The sequence below is a fragment of the Triturus cristatus genome, chromosome 4_1, assembly GCF_964204655.1.
Source record: "Triturus cristatus chromosome 4_1, aTriCri1.1, whole genome shotgun sequence".
NCBI lineage: Eukaryota > Metazoa > Chordata > Amphibia > Caudata > Salamandridae > Triturus > Triturus cristatus.
In genome coordinates, this window is record NC_140585.1 from 561270026 (window position 1) to 561283590 (window position 13565).

General features: G+C 39.6%; 1 protein-coding gene across 2 annotated transcripts in view; it reads right to left on the bottom strand.

Moving 5' to 3' along the window:
* Positions 1-13565, bottom strand: part of SEMA3C (semaphorin 3C) — a 590590-nt gene that overhangs the window by 348681 nt on the left and 228344 nt on the right. The window lies entirely within an intron of this gene.

Consider the following 13565-nt stretch of genomic DNA (forward strand, 5'->3'; position numbering starts at 1 on the left):
ATTTTAAAAAAATAAAAATAAATTAATAACATATATTATCTACTGGCGGTCGCCAGTAGATAGTTATAGTTAGGACCGTGTTTCCATAGGAAATCTCAAAATTCTATTTTGAATAACTTTGGCACCGGTTGACGAATCCTCGCAAAATTTTCAAAACTAATGGGGTGCTCCGCTCAGCTCCTACCCTGAAAGTCTCGGGGTTATTCGTCAAGCGGGGGGCTGAGAAAAAAGGGGGGTCCCAAAACACGTTTTCCCCATGCATTTTCCCATAGGACCTTTAGTCGAAGGTACAGCCCGAACGGCTGAACAGAATTACTTGAAATTTGGCAAAGAGGTAGTCCTCAGGTCAGGGATGTGCCTTTTGCATATATGGAGTCAATCTGTTCAGTAGTTCCTGAGAAAATTGCAGTTAAAGTACATAAATATCTATAGCCGCGCACCGTGCACGCACCGTGCGCGCACCGTGCGTGCACCCTAACATGCGCGAGCGTAATTCTGATTGGTGGTTACATGTCAGTCAACGTTCGAATCGGTCGAAATCAGGAAGTGTCGACCGCCATTTTGTTTGTTTTGAGTGCGAGAGTGAAAAAGGAAGGTGGCGAACGTGAAAAGGGGGCAGGGTAGAGAGTTTCTGACTCCCTAGCCTTTGTCAGGGTGTCCCTGAAGGACCACGAAGGCAGAAAAAAACATTTTAATTTTTTTTTTTTTAAATCGCGGGGTATGTGCACGGTGCGCGCACTGTGCGCGCACGGTGTAAAAGCATTAAAAAAACATGTAATACGTCGTTTATTGTAAAATAAATATATAAAAAATATAATAATAAATATATAACTTAGCATTTAAAAAAACGTACAAATTCACTGAAAAAACCATAGGTTTCACACACGTTATAGTTAGGAATTAGCATTTAAAAAACCTTGCAAATTCACTTAATAAACCATAGGTTTCACACATGTTATAGTTAGGTGGACATTTCACTCGTAAAAAACCAATGAAATTCCCCCGTTATAGTTAGTTCAGATAACTATAACTCGCCCGACCGCCACTCTATCAAAAGGATGATGTCATCAGTGATGTCATGAGTGATGCCACTGACCATGTCATGAGTGATGTAATATGTGACGTCATGAGCAGTGGATTGCGGGCGTGCGAGTTATAGTTATCTGAACTAACTATAACAGGGGAACTTCATTGGTTTTTTACGAGTGAAATGTCCACCTAACTATAACATGTGTGAAACCTTTAGTTTTTTAAGTGAATTTGCAAGGTTTTTTAAATGCTAATTCCTAACTATAACGTGTGTGAAACCTATGGTTTTTTCAGTGAATATATATATATATATATATATATATCGAATCCTCCTTCCGAAGTACCAGCCGGTACTACCAAAAGACACGGACACTCAAATGCTGGTACAAATTTTCGTGCTCGGTTTATTATTTCATAAACAAAGTTTGGTTCAGACGCGTTTCGACCGACACAGCGGTCTTGATCACATGATTAGCATGAACTGAACGTGACTTTTAAAAGGTGCCTCGCCCCCAGTTACGTGTAGACATAAACAAAATACTTTCTCTCAGCTGTGTTTGTCAATTGTGTAAACACGCAAGAATCAATTTTAAACATATAATTGCAATGTTCATAAAAATATAATAGCTATTAAAGCGTACATTTGCTTATTGGCTAAACCCAGTCCAAATTGAACAATTCATTGACATTTCTCAAACCCAGGTTGTCATCCGTATCGCGCTATACTCTATCCTTTAGCTGCGATCTGGGTAAATTGCCTGCACTGCATTAAGTTACAACAATTGCAATGGGTAGAAGTTAATCATAAGAGAACTCACCTCACCCATTGTGTGCAAATAACGCCTATCATGTGCAAATATAGCAAAAGTCAGTAATCTGTACAAATACAGAAAAATGTGCAAACTTGCAAAAATATGTGCAAATCCAGCAAATTTTTTAGATCTGTGCAAATACAGCAACATGTGCAAACCTACAAAATAATGTGCAAGACTTGCAAAACATTAAAAAGAGACCAATTCAAAATCTTAAAACAATGGACCGGAAATCAATTAGAACATATCTAAATGCATGTAAACAATATATATACAGCCAATTCATGTCTATAAAACGTACTGGGTATCATACTTCAATGGCACAAATGCTAAAAAAGACTAAGTACAACAATCATATGTATGTGAATATTAGCCCAGAGGTAGCCAAGTGACTAAATTACCCTTATATATATATAACACTGTGTGATGTAGAAAAATATAAGAGACCTCCGTAAAAATATCTTATAGTTCCTGAAAGACGAGGATGTTCAAACATAAACCTAGTTTCCTATGCTCTTATATGGTGGGAATGAGACCTAATTTACGTAATTATTCAAAAATGCATAAAATATTTACATACATTGTGACTACCACAGGCAGTTATAAGAAGTGATGTAGATCTTCGCCATTGTTCAACCCTCCTGGAATACGTGTGTCCAACTCCACTATATATTTGCATTCCAGTTGCCTCAGAGCTTTTTCCTGGTTGCCTCCTCTCTTCAATTTCGGTACTGAGTCTATAATAAAGTAGCTCAGGCAGCTCAGATTGTTGTTGTGGCAAGCTTTAAAATGCCTCGCTACCGGGTAAGTTGGATCCGAGTTGACAATGGCCCTTAAGTGCTGTAAAATCCTAATGTATGCTTGCAGTTTTGTACTACCCACATACTTGAGTTCACATGTGCATTTCAATACATATACCACATGATCAGTGCGACATGTGTAGTGTCCCTTGAGATATCTAGGGCTGTCGCTGAAAGGTGTGGTGTACTGGTTAGTATTTATGCCAAATTTGCACGCTCTACAGGAAGAGCATTTAAAAAATCCTTTCACAGGGGCTAGCCATGTGCCACTGATAGATGTTTCCGGACTACTGGATACCAGTTCGTCCCGCATAGAAAATGCTCGCCTGTATGTAATAGTGTGGGTTTTGGGAAGCACTGCCTTTAGGGTAGGATCTGTCAACACTATGGGCCATTCCTTACAAATGATGTTCTTAATAGTTTTAGCCTGTCTACTATAGGTAGTGATAAGTCTCATTTCACTTTCATTAGACTCATTGTCAGGGATATTATCAGTAAGCGTCAAGGTTTCCTGATTTGTAGTGTTTTTAGATATCAATAAATCACTTCTCTTCCTTAGGTTAGCTTTAGTCATGGCTCTAATTAAGCTTTTTTCATCATATCCACGCGCTAGTAGCCTATTCTTAGCATCCAACTGATGCTCATCACATGCTGCTATAGTGCTGCATGCTCTGTGGATACGCAAAAATTCCCCATAAGGGATACTATTGATTGTGTGTTTCGGCTGGAAACTTTCTGCGTGTAACACCATGTTCCCTGATGTACTTTTGCGATAAAGACTTGTCTCCAATTTGCCATCTTTAAAATTGACCGTTACATCTAGGAAGTTAACAACATTGGTGCTAATATCAGCAGAAAATTCCAAATTTAAATCATTGTCATTGATATCATTCACAAACAGTTAGTTAGGAATTAGCATTTAAAAAACCTTGCAAATTCACTTAAAAAACCATAGGTTTCACACATGTTATAGTTAGGTGGACATTTCACTTGTAAAAAACCAATGAAATTCCCCCGTTATAGTTAGTTCAGATAACTATAACTCGCGCGACCGCCACTCTATCAAAAGGATGATGTCATCAGTGATGTCATGAGTGATGCCACTAACCATGTCATGAGTGATGTAATATGTGACGTCATGAGCAGTGGATTGCGGGCATGCGAGTTATAGTTATCTGAACTAACTATAACAGGGGAACTTCTTTGGTTTTTTACGAGTGAAATGTCCACCTAACTATAACATGTGTGAAATCTTTGGTTTTTTAAGTGAATTTGCAAGGTTTTTTAAATGCTAATTCCTAACTATAACGTGTGTGAAACCTATGGTTTTTTCAGTGAATATATATACATATATATATATATATATATATATATATATATATATATATATATATATATATATATATATATATATATATACCTGTGTATGTTGAATCAAAGGATAAGTGTGTGTGTTCAAATCTATTGTAAATCACACACATGTACACTACCAAAATGATACTATTGGTTAACTCTTAGTCGGTCACTATTACTTCTTCCCATAACAGCTGTTAGTGGAAATCACAGAGTTATAATAAAGAACTAGAATGCTCAGCTAGCGTACATATTGTGCATGCACTGGGACACATGTGGCTAGAGGAGACTAATTTGGAAATCATTCACATTTCTGTGTAGAAGGCTCTATGCAGGTATGAAAATAGTTCTTCTCTTGGTTGATACAGGTTTCTCATATAATTGAGTCCCTGAAGACATTCTTTTCATTTTGTTTGTATTATATATGTTTAAAGTGTTACACGTCCTTTGTAGTCCATGAAATGGATTTACAAAGTTACTTCTTTCAGAATGCTCCTATAGTATAAAATCGATTAAAAAAATATCACCATACGCAAATATCACACCAAAAATAATGCAATATTAAATATTGAGTTTACAGATTTGCAATGTTAATTATAAAAATATAATCTATAAACTATTGAGGTACAAAATATCGAGATTATATAGGTAAGTATACATTTAACAGTATTTAAAAATAAAATAATTTACAAAATATTGACATATACATTTATAAATTTAAATGTACATATGTATGTGTGCATGTATATATATATGCTGTGCAAGCGAAACATGTTACTGAATTAAACCATCTATTGGTGTTGGTACAAACTCTGAGTGATCGCCTTATTGGAATTTTGACTTTATACTTTTTCCGGCGCGCTCCGCCGGCTGAGACGATCCTCTGCCATGGGCGAGGGGAGACGGAAGAAGCATCGATTCGTATATATATATATATATATCAATATCTATATATATGTATGTATATATATTACCTACTGGCGGTCGCCAGTAGGTAGTTATAGTTAGGACCAAGTTTCCATAGGAAGAGCATTTTTTGTTTTGCTTATAGCTTTGGCATCGTTTGATGAATCTTCATGAAAGTTTCCAAACTAATTATTTGTTCATATCAGCTCCTACGTTGAAAGTTTGGGGGTGATTCGTCAAAGGGGGGCCGAGAAGAAAGGGGGGTCCCAAAATGTGTTTTCTCCATGCAATTTCCATAGGAATCTTTAGACAAGGCTACAGGTCGAACGGGTGAACGGAATTACCCCAAATTTGGCAGGGAGAAGGGTTTGGTCTAGAAAGCATGCTTTTGTTTATTTGATGTAAATCTGTTCAATAGTTTTGGAGAAATATCAAAATTTACAGATAACGATATTTGGGAATTCTGCCATCTGATTGGCTGAGGCATTACGAGCATGAGCTTGCTGCTTATTGGCTGCGAGCTGTTGCAAATAGGAAGTGTTGGCAGCCATTTTGTGATTCCGTTGAAACGAGTAAGGGTAAAAAAGGGTGAAAAGAGTAGGAAACAGGAGGATAGGAGCACTGTAACCTCTGTGGGGGAGTGCGAAGTGAAGTACTCACTCCTACCGGTCTGAAAGTGCGTTGTTGCTCAGAGTGACATGGTGCTGAGATGAGATGCTGTTACACTCGGGTATGAAACCAAGAGCCTAATCCGTCAGCTCATTGCTTTAAAGTCATGTGCTGTGGTCTTTGTAGCATACCTGTGCAAGTAGTGTTAGTAGGTGTTTATAACATACAGGGAGTGGGAAGCGAACTACTGACCCCTACCGTGCGTTTATACTATACCAGAAGTGGGAAGCGCAGTACTCACGCCTACCGGTGTGAAGACTCGGGGATCAAACCGAGCGGATTGCTGTTAAGTGATGGGCTCTGGGCGCTGTATCATACTGGCCGCTGTAGTATAACTGTGTAAGTAGTGTTAGTATGCGTTTATACTATACAGGGAGTGGGAAGCGCACTACTCACCCCTACTGGTCTGAAGACTCGGTAATTAAACCGTGAGCCTAAACCGTGAGCTCATTGCTGTAAAGTGATGTGCTCTGGGCGCTGTAGCATACCTGTGGAAGTAGTGTTAGTTTGCGTTTATACAATACAGGGAATTGGAAGCAAACTACTCACCCCTACCGGTCTCAAGACTCGTGTATGAAATCATGAGCTCATGTGCTCTGTGTAGTATTCCAATGTAAGTCATAGTAGTATGTTAGTATGTAATGCTACTAGAATGTAAGTATGTAATGTTAGAATGTAGGGCTGTCATGAGGGGAATCTTGGGGAGTTTGTACACGGTGATGGAGAAGACAGTTGCCTTGCTGTCTGCTCCTGTTAGTGGCTGCAATAAATCTACTTATCGGATCCACTGCTGTCTGCCTTTTCACTACATAAATGTGGCTAAGTGCGGGAGAAGGTAAAAAGAAGGCAGCACTCACCAATATTTCGAGCTTCCTTGCGTTCTGCTGAAGACCCGTTTTCTTCATGAAGCTGTTTCTACTCATCCCAGGGTCATCGGCGCATCGAACTATGTCATCCAACCTCTGGTAGGATTTATATTTTTTGGTTTTGGGCTTCCTCTGCCTCTTCACTACACTCTGGTCGCTGTACTACACGTGTGCAAGTAGTGTTAGTATGCGTTTATACTAATTCTGTAGTTATGCAGTAACCATTGCATCATGGCCCTATGGAGCGCCACCTCCCAGGCGCAGCTCATACAATGTCCCAGGGTGTGCATCCGCGGGACATTTATGTTTGCTATTACAGGGCGGGAGCATGGCTTTCACCCTGTGATAGCAAATCCTTGTTTGCCTCATTGAAGCGAGAGGAGGAAAACCTCGTATCGCTTCAATAAAGCGGATCCAGATGGTAAAAATGGAGAAAAAAAAATGAAGCGGGGTCTCACCCGTTCACTTAAATGAGCCCCCTGGTGGGTAATGTTCCGGGCCAATCCTATTATTATATTGCAGGGTCTCTGAAGCATTGGGGACCTTAATCTCACATGTAAATTAGGCGCGGGAGGGCACAGAGACGTTTCGCAGCCTAGGGGATCGCCACCTCCCCGGGTATTGTTTACTAATTGTTCGGGGGGCTTCGAGGCCAGCTCAAGTCCGGGGATCGCCACGCTCTGGGGCTTTACTTAAATATGCAGGGTGGGCCTCGCTAGTCCCTAAAGCCTCGGTGGCCCTAGGCAGCGCCTTATTGGTTCTGTAATCACACGGGCAGTTCTCATCATGGTGTTATAAAGTGATACACTCATAGAACCCTTGCAGTTGGAAAATTACCCAGGCTTCATTTATGTAATAGTCTGTTGGTTTATATTTGGTAGGTGCACCACAAAATTACAAAATGTTTTCCCTCATAACCTCCTATCAACCGCTGATTTTCACAATAAACTACAGACTAGTGTTGTCAGAAAAAGAAGACCCATACTCGCTTATTTATTCGTAAAAGAAATAACCTTTATTAAAACAACACAAATACATGGAAACGCAACATTATTCAAAGAAACAGCAGTATAACATGAAATAAGTGTGTGGGACTCCTCCAGAAGCAGCGTACAAAACCTGCAAGACAAAAAAGAAACATAAGTATGTGTGCCATGTCCAAGAGAAAAAGAAAGGTAGAAAATGAGAATGGGACAGAGAGTGAGTGGATGGAAGGGAGAAAAGGAGGGAGAGTCAAAAGAACAGAAGGAGGAGGAGACAGAGCGTCGGCCTACTGCACCCAGCCCTCACTATTCACCTCCCGTCACCCGTGTTTCTGGGACGCTGGGGTACGTGAGAAAGAGTGCGGTCCAGCAAGTCCTTAAAAAGAAACAGAGATATGAATGAGGCCAGAGATTACATTATTATCTACGGCAACATTGCTTGCCTGCACCTGTGCACCCAGGCTGCTGCACCCCAGCCCCTTCCCCCGCACTGTACTCAATTGCAGCTCCTGCGCATCGAGGCTTCACTGCTCAGCTGCCACCACCGGTGTGTCCGACGACATGCCGGTGCGAGCTCCGACTCCGGGGTGCCTCTCTCAGGGTGGCACAACAGGTATCCAGTCGGGGACAGTGTCTTGATACCACAATGGAAGGTGTCAGAATGCCCAGGGCATTATCACGGGCTGAGCACCTGCTCCGCCCATTTTGGTGCAACCAATTCAGTGTCTGAAAAGGGAGAAATAATATAATGCTGGAAACGTCTTGAGGTAAATGAAGGTTTATTTCAAGCTTAATAGAGAAAACCAGTTGAGTGCATCCTTCCTTCTTGAAAAACGATATACCAACTGTTAGTGGTAATCATGGTTCAAAGAGGAGTTGGAGTGTACGAGAATACACAAGGTTAAATAATAATATAATATGCCAACATTCATATACAAATGAACAGAGCACATGCTAGAAGCATAATGTGCATGTGTAATGCAGTGACGCAAGCCTGTGTGCATGTACACTTAGTAATCAGTTCTCTACAGTGCCCCAAAACCCAACGCCATATGTCTGTAGGGCAGCGCTGCCTGCTGGCTCAGGCCTACAGTACGGTCCAGCAGGTCCTTAAAATGAGACAGAGATGTGACTGAATGAGGTCAGAGATCACATCATTACGCAGGGCAACATCGCTTGTTCGCACCTGTGCACCCAGGCTGATGCACCCCACCCCTCCCGCAGCACCGTGCTCAATTGCAGCCCCTGTGCACACAGGCCCCACTGCTCACCTGCTGTCATTGTTGTGTGTCTAAACACGACGGCCAGCAGAGTTCACAATTCAAATCGAGTTTTGATTGCGAGGATGGTGTACACCTCATGGATCCCTTTTTTTTATTGTGCATTGTGATATGCGAGGTGGATGCGGCTATATCACCTGAGGCAGTGTGGAAGAACTGGGACATGTGGCGCTGTCGTTATCCTATTTATACGTACGCAAAGTAGGCTGGGCTTGCGTACGCCAGGCCAGCGTAGGGGTGTGAATAATTATTCCGGGGACCTGAGGGTTGTTCAGTTCCTGCCTGGCCAAGAAGTGTACTTATGTGTGTGTACCTGTTGAAGTTTTGACGTCGTACAATCCGCAATTTACATTAATGTAGCATGTACCGGGAGGGCGGCAACTATCGCTAATGAGATGCTGTCCGAAAATATTGAATGGCCAACATCACATGTCATTGTCAAGCTTGTGGATATGCGCAGACACGCATGTCAATGGTGTGCGGTATTATTGAAAGTGTTGCTATCGTGAAGCGCACACATGTGAATGTGCTCGGATGGAAGGAGGATCAGCAGTGAGGCTACGTCATAGTCAAGCAATGCATGTCAAACGTGAATCTGAAAGTCTCACATATGACACACTACTATACTGGTAAAGCCTGACAACAGAGCATACTGCAACACAAATCTACACATTACTCTTTACTATTTGTCACATGTGATCTAGGATGTGCACTCTGCCCGTGGCTGATGATACCCCTTCGAGCCACCAAACCCCAGGCCGAAAGGCAGCACAATAATGCACGCGCACACACACACACACCAGGGGCATCGTGTAACACACATTTGTTTTTTGATGTAACGTTTCAGATGCATGGCCAGCACACGTGGAAGGCCACTGTACAGACCATGAATATTGATCAAGATGATCATTGCATGTTGTGTGTAGTATAAGATATGTGTACACAGCAAAACACTTTTCAAAAAAGCTCTCTAAGCAGAAGAGGTGTCTCTCATCAAACGCTGTAGAGAGAATGACTAAAATGGGTGGGGTCCTCCAACTGTTACAATGGGAATGATGTGAACCAATCAAATGCTTTTTTTTAAGGTCACATGGCAATCGCACACCAAGCACGCAAGGTGGCCGCACCCGACGCAATTTTGAGAAAATATATTTACCATAAGTTTATTACAGTTAGACATATATAAATGTTTAAAATATTTTAGATTATCGCTTGCTCTCATATACACTTTAAACTTATTTAGATATAGCTTTGAGACATAAAACAAAATGAGGGAATGGCGTACCCGGCACAACACCATACGTCTATGACGTAACACAGGACCTGACAGCGTGCACTCGTCGCATACGTACATGCGACCCCATATGTACATGACGTCACGCGCAGATTGGTACTGTGTACCCGTCGCATATCAAAGTAGCCGCCGGCTCGACCTCATACGTATATAATGTTACGCGGGACGCGGTGCCACAAACCCGTCGGATACGAAATGCACATTATTTATGAGTTTAGCAATATGGCAGATAGGATTCACGTGCTGATGGAGCTTGGTACACTACCGGTACGGGACTCCAGTTTTCTCCCCCCAAAAATATATACGTTTTTTTTTTAAGATATAAAACATTACATAATGTTTAAAGTTTAAAAAAAATAAGGATAATAAGAGTTCCAAAATATTACAACAACAAAAATAGAAAAAATATAGGTTTTATAAATATTAAAATATGAAATTAACATTTAAAAAACCTTCGAAATTCACTGAAAAAACCATAGGCTTCAGGGACGTTATAGTTAGTTGGACATTTGACTCATATAAAAACATAGAAATTCCCCTGTTATAGTTAGTTGAGCTAACTATAACTCTCGCGCCCGCAATGCACTGCTGATGACGTCACATATTACATCACTCATGACATGGTCAGTGACATCACTGGTGACATCACTGATGACATCTCAAATGACATCACTGATGACATCACTGATGACATCATCCAGTGAATGTGTGTTTCTGTAAAGTTTAAATATTTTTCATATATATCTATGCCAAGGTGTATTGGAGAATGAGTGGATTTACAAGTGCCTGAAGGGATTATTTAGTAGGTGCGTGACTGACTGCATAAGTGTGATTGAACGTGTCTTACTGAATGCATGGGTTAGTGACTAAACTGTGTGAAAGTCTGTATTAGTCTCTCAGTTGGTGTGTGAGCAACTGCGTGGGTTGATGAGTGTCTATATGGGTTATTGATTTGTTGTCTGAGTATCTGTATGGGTGCCTGAGTGTCTGTGTGGGTGGGTGGGGGTGACTCTGTGCATAGATGTCTGAGTGGGTGATTCACTGATTGTATGGATTCAAAAGTGCATCTGGGAAGGGCTGTATGGGTGAATTAGTGTGTGTATGGGTGTGTTGGTGAGTGAATGAATGCCTCAGTGGTATATGTGTGACTAACTACATATGTTTTAAGGCAGTATATGTGAGTGTTGGAGTATATTAATGACTATACGTGAGAGTAAGTTATTTGAAGAGTGGGTGTATACATGAGTGTCTGCTTGTATCAGTGATTGTATAAGACAGTAAGTATGTGTTAGTATCTGCATAAATAAGTGATGTGGTGTGTGTATACATAACGGAGTTGGTGTGTATAACTGCATACATGAGTAAATGGGTATGTGATTGATTCTTTGCATGACTGACTAGGTGTGTGAGTAACTCTATGAATGAGTGGCGAAGTATGACTGAATGTATAGGTATATGAGTGCATATTATAGTACTGTATTGAAGAGTAATTGCATGTATAAGTGACTAGATGTGTGTGTAGACCTAGGAAATAGTCGGTGGTATGTAGTATCTGGCATTGTTGTGTGTATGGTTTCAAAAATAGTAATCTGTATTTTAGAGTGGGTGTTTCAAAGTTTATATTAGGGCATCAGTATGTGCATCAGATTATCACGTGAATGATGTCATCAGTGATGTCATTTGAGATGTCATCAGTGATGTCATCAGTGATGTCACTGACCACGTCATGAGTGATGTAATATGTGACGTCATCAGCAGTGCATTGCGGGCGCGCGAGCTATAGTTAGCTCATCTAACTATAACGGGGGAATTTCTATAGTTTTATATGAGTCAAATGTCCAACTAACTATAACGTCCCTGAAACCTATGGTTTTTTAGTGAATATATATATATGTATATATATATATATATATATATATATATATATATATATATATATATATATATTACCAGTCTCAAGAAACGAAAAACGCACTCTCAAAGGTCAGTCTTTTTTAATCATGAATCGCTACGCGTTTCGACACAACCTGTGTCTTGGACACAGGTTGTGTCGAAACGCGTAGCGATTCATGATTAAAAAAGACTGACCTTTGAGAGTGCGTTTTTCGTTTCTTGAGACTGGTAATTGGATTATCCGGCAGTGGGTTCGCCGGACAACGCACCACCTGACGAGGGCTTGGATCCCGGAAGGACCCGATTGTTATTGTATATATATATATATATATATATATATATATATATATATATCCTATACATCAAAGCCCCTTCCCCCCTTCCGAACAGCTGGCAGCCTCCAATTTCAAGATCCAAAGTTAAGTACGCTCTCAGGCTTCAAGACAACACTACCAAATGTAAATGCGACTAGGTTTATTCCACAAAGTCGCATTAACATTTGGAAGTGTTGTCTTGAAGCCTGAGAGCGTACTTAACTTTGGATTTTTAAATATATATATATATATATATATATATATGAAATCTAAAATAAAGGTAAGATATTTTTAAAAAGTAGGTTACTTTTTTATATATACTAAATATTATATATGTAAATACAGTCAATGTATTACAAAAATTAAAACAAATACTAATAATAAAAACTAAAAGTGCAACATATATATAGCACATTTATAATAACCAATTGAAAACCATCACAATCATACAATGTATTTAATAATAATTAAAACTTAAAACACAATATTCAAATTAATCATTCTAAGTTAATAAATAAAATAGAAATATTAAATTACAACAAACATATACTGGAAAATAAAATCGCAAAAAAACATTGAAGCACAACAACAATTTAAATGAAAACATAGTAAAATTCCAAAATACTATTATTAAAAATATAATAATTAATAAAAATAGATATATCTCCAGCAAAAATGGAAAATAATTTAAACACTACATCCAAAGTAGTAAACATTCAAAAGTTGAAATAAATATCAAACAATTAAACTCCTTTAAAATAAAAATTAAACTAAAGGAATAAATAATCATAGTATCATTCTAAATTCAACAAAAAAGACAAAAAATGTTACATTTTGAAGAATAAAATGTACCACTCCCACCTCAACCCCAAAACAGTATGGGAAATATTGCACTTTAGAAGAGTAAAAACTGTTATTACCACTCTAATGTAGGCAACAAAAGGGCAAGTAACCAAAGCAAGAGTAAAGAAAACATTGGGCTTTTGAAGGGCGGAATTTACCATACCCACTCCAACCTAAGCACCAGTAGGGAAAGAGGTGGACTTAGGAGGGGTTAGGGCTACTATTCCCACTACAACCTAAAGGAGGGAAAGTGTTCGGAAATTATATAATACTCATTTTAAAATTCACATTAAAATGAATTTAAAAATCAAACAAATTAAATTAAAATGCATTAGGATTGGCCAAGGGGGTGAGGTGACTGATACGGTAAGAGTCCATAGAGGGGTTAGACAGGGTTGCGTCCTAGCCCCTCTTTTATTTATCATTTATATTAATGGGCTACACAAATACTTGGTTTCCTTAACTTGTGATGTCCCCAAAATAAATGGTAATTACCTCCCTGCACTGCTATATGCAGATGATG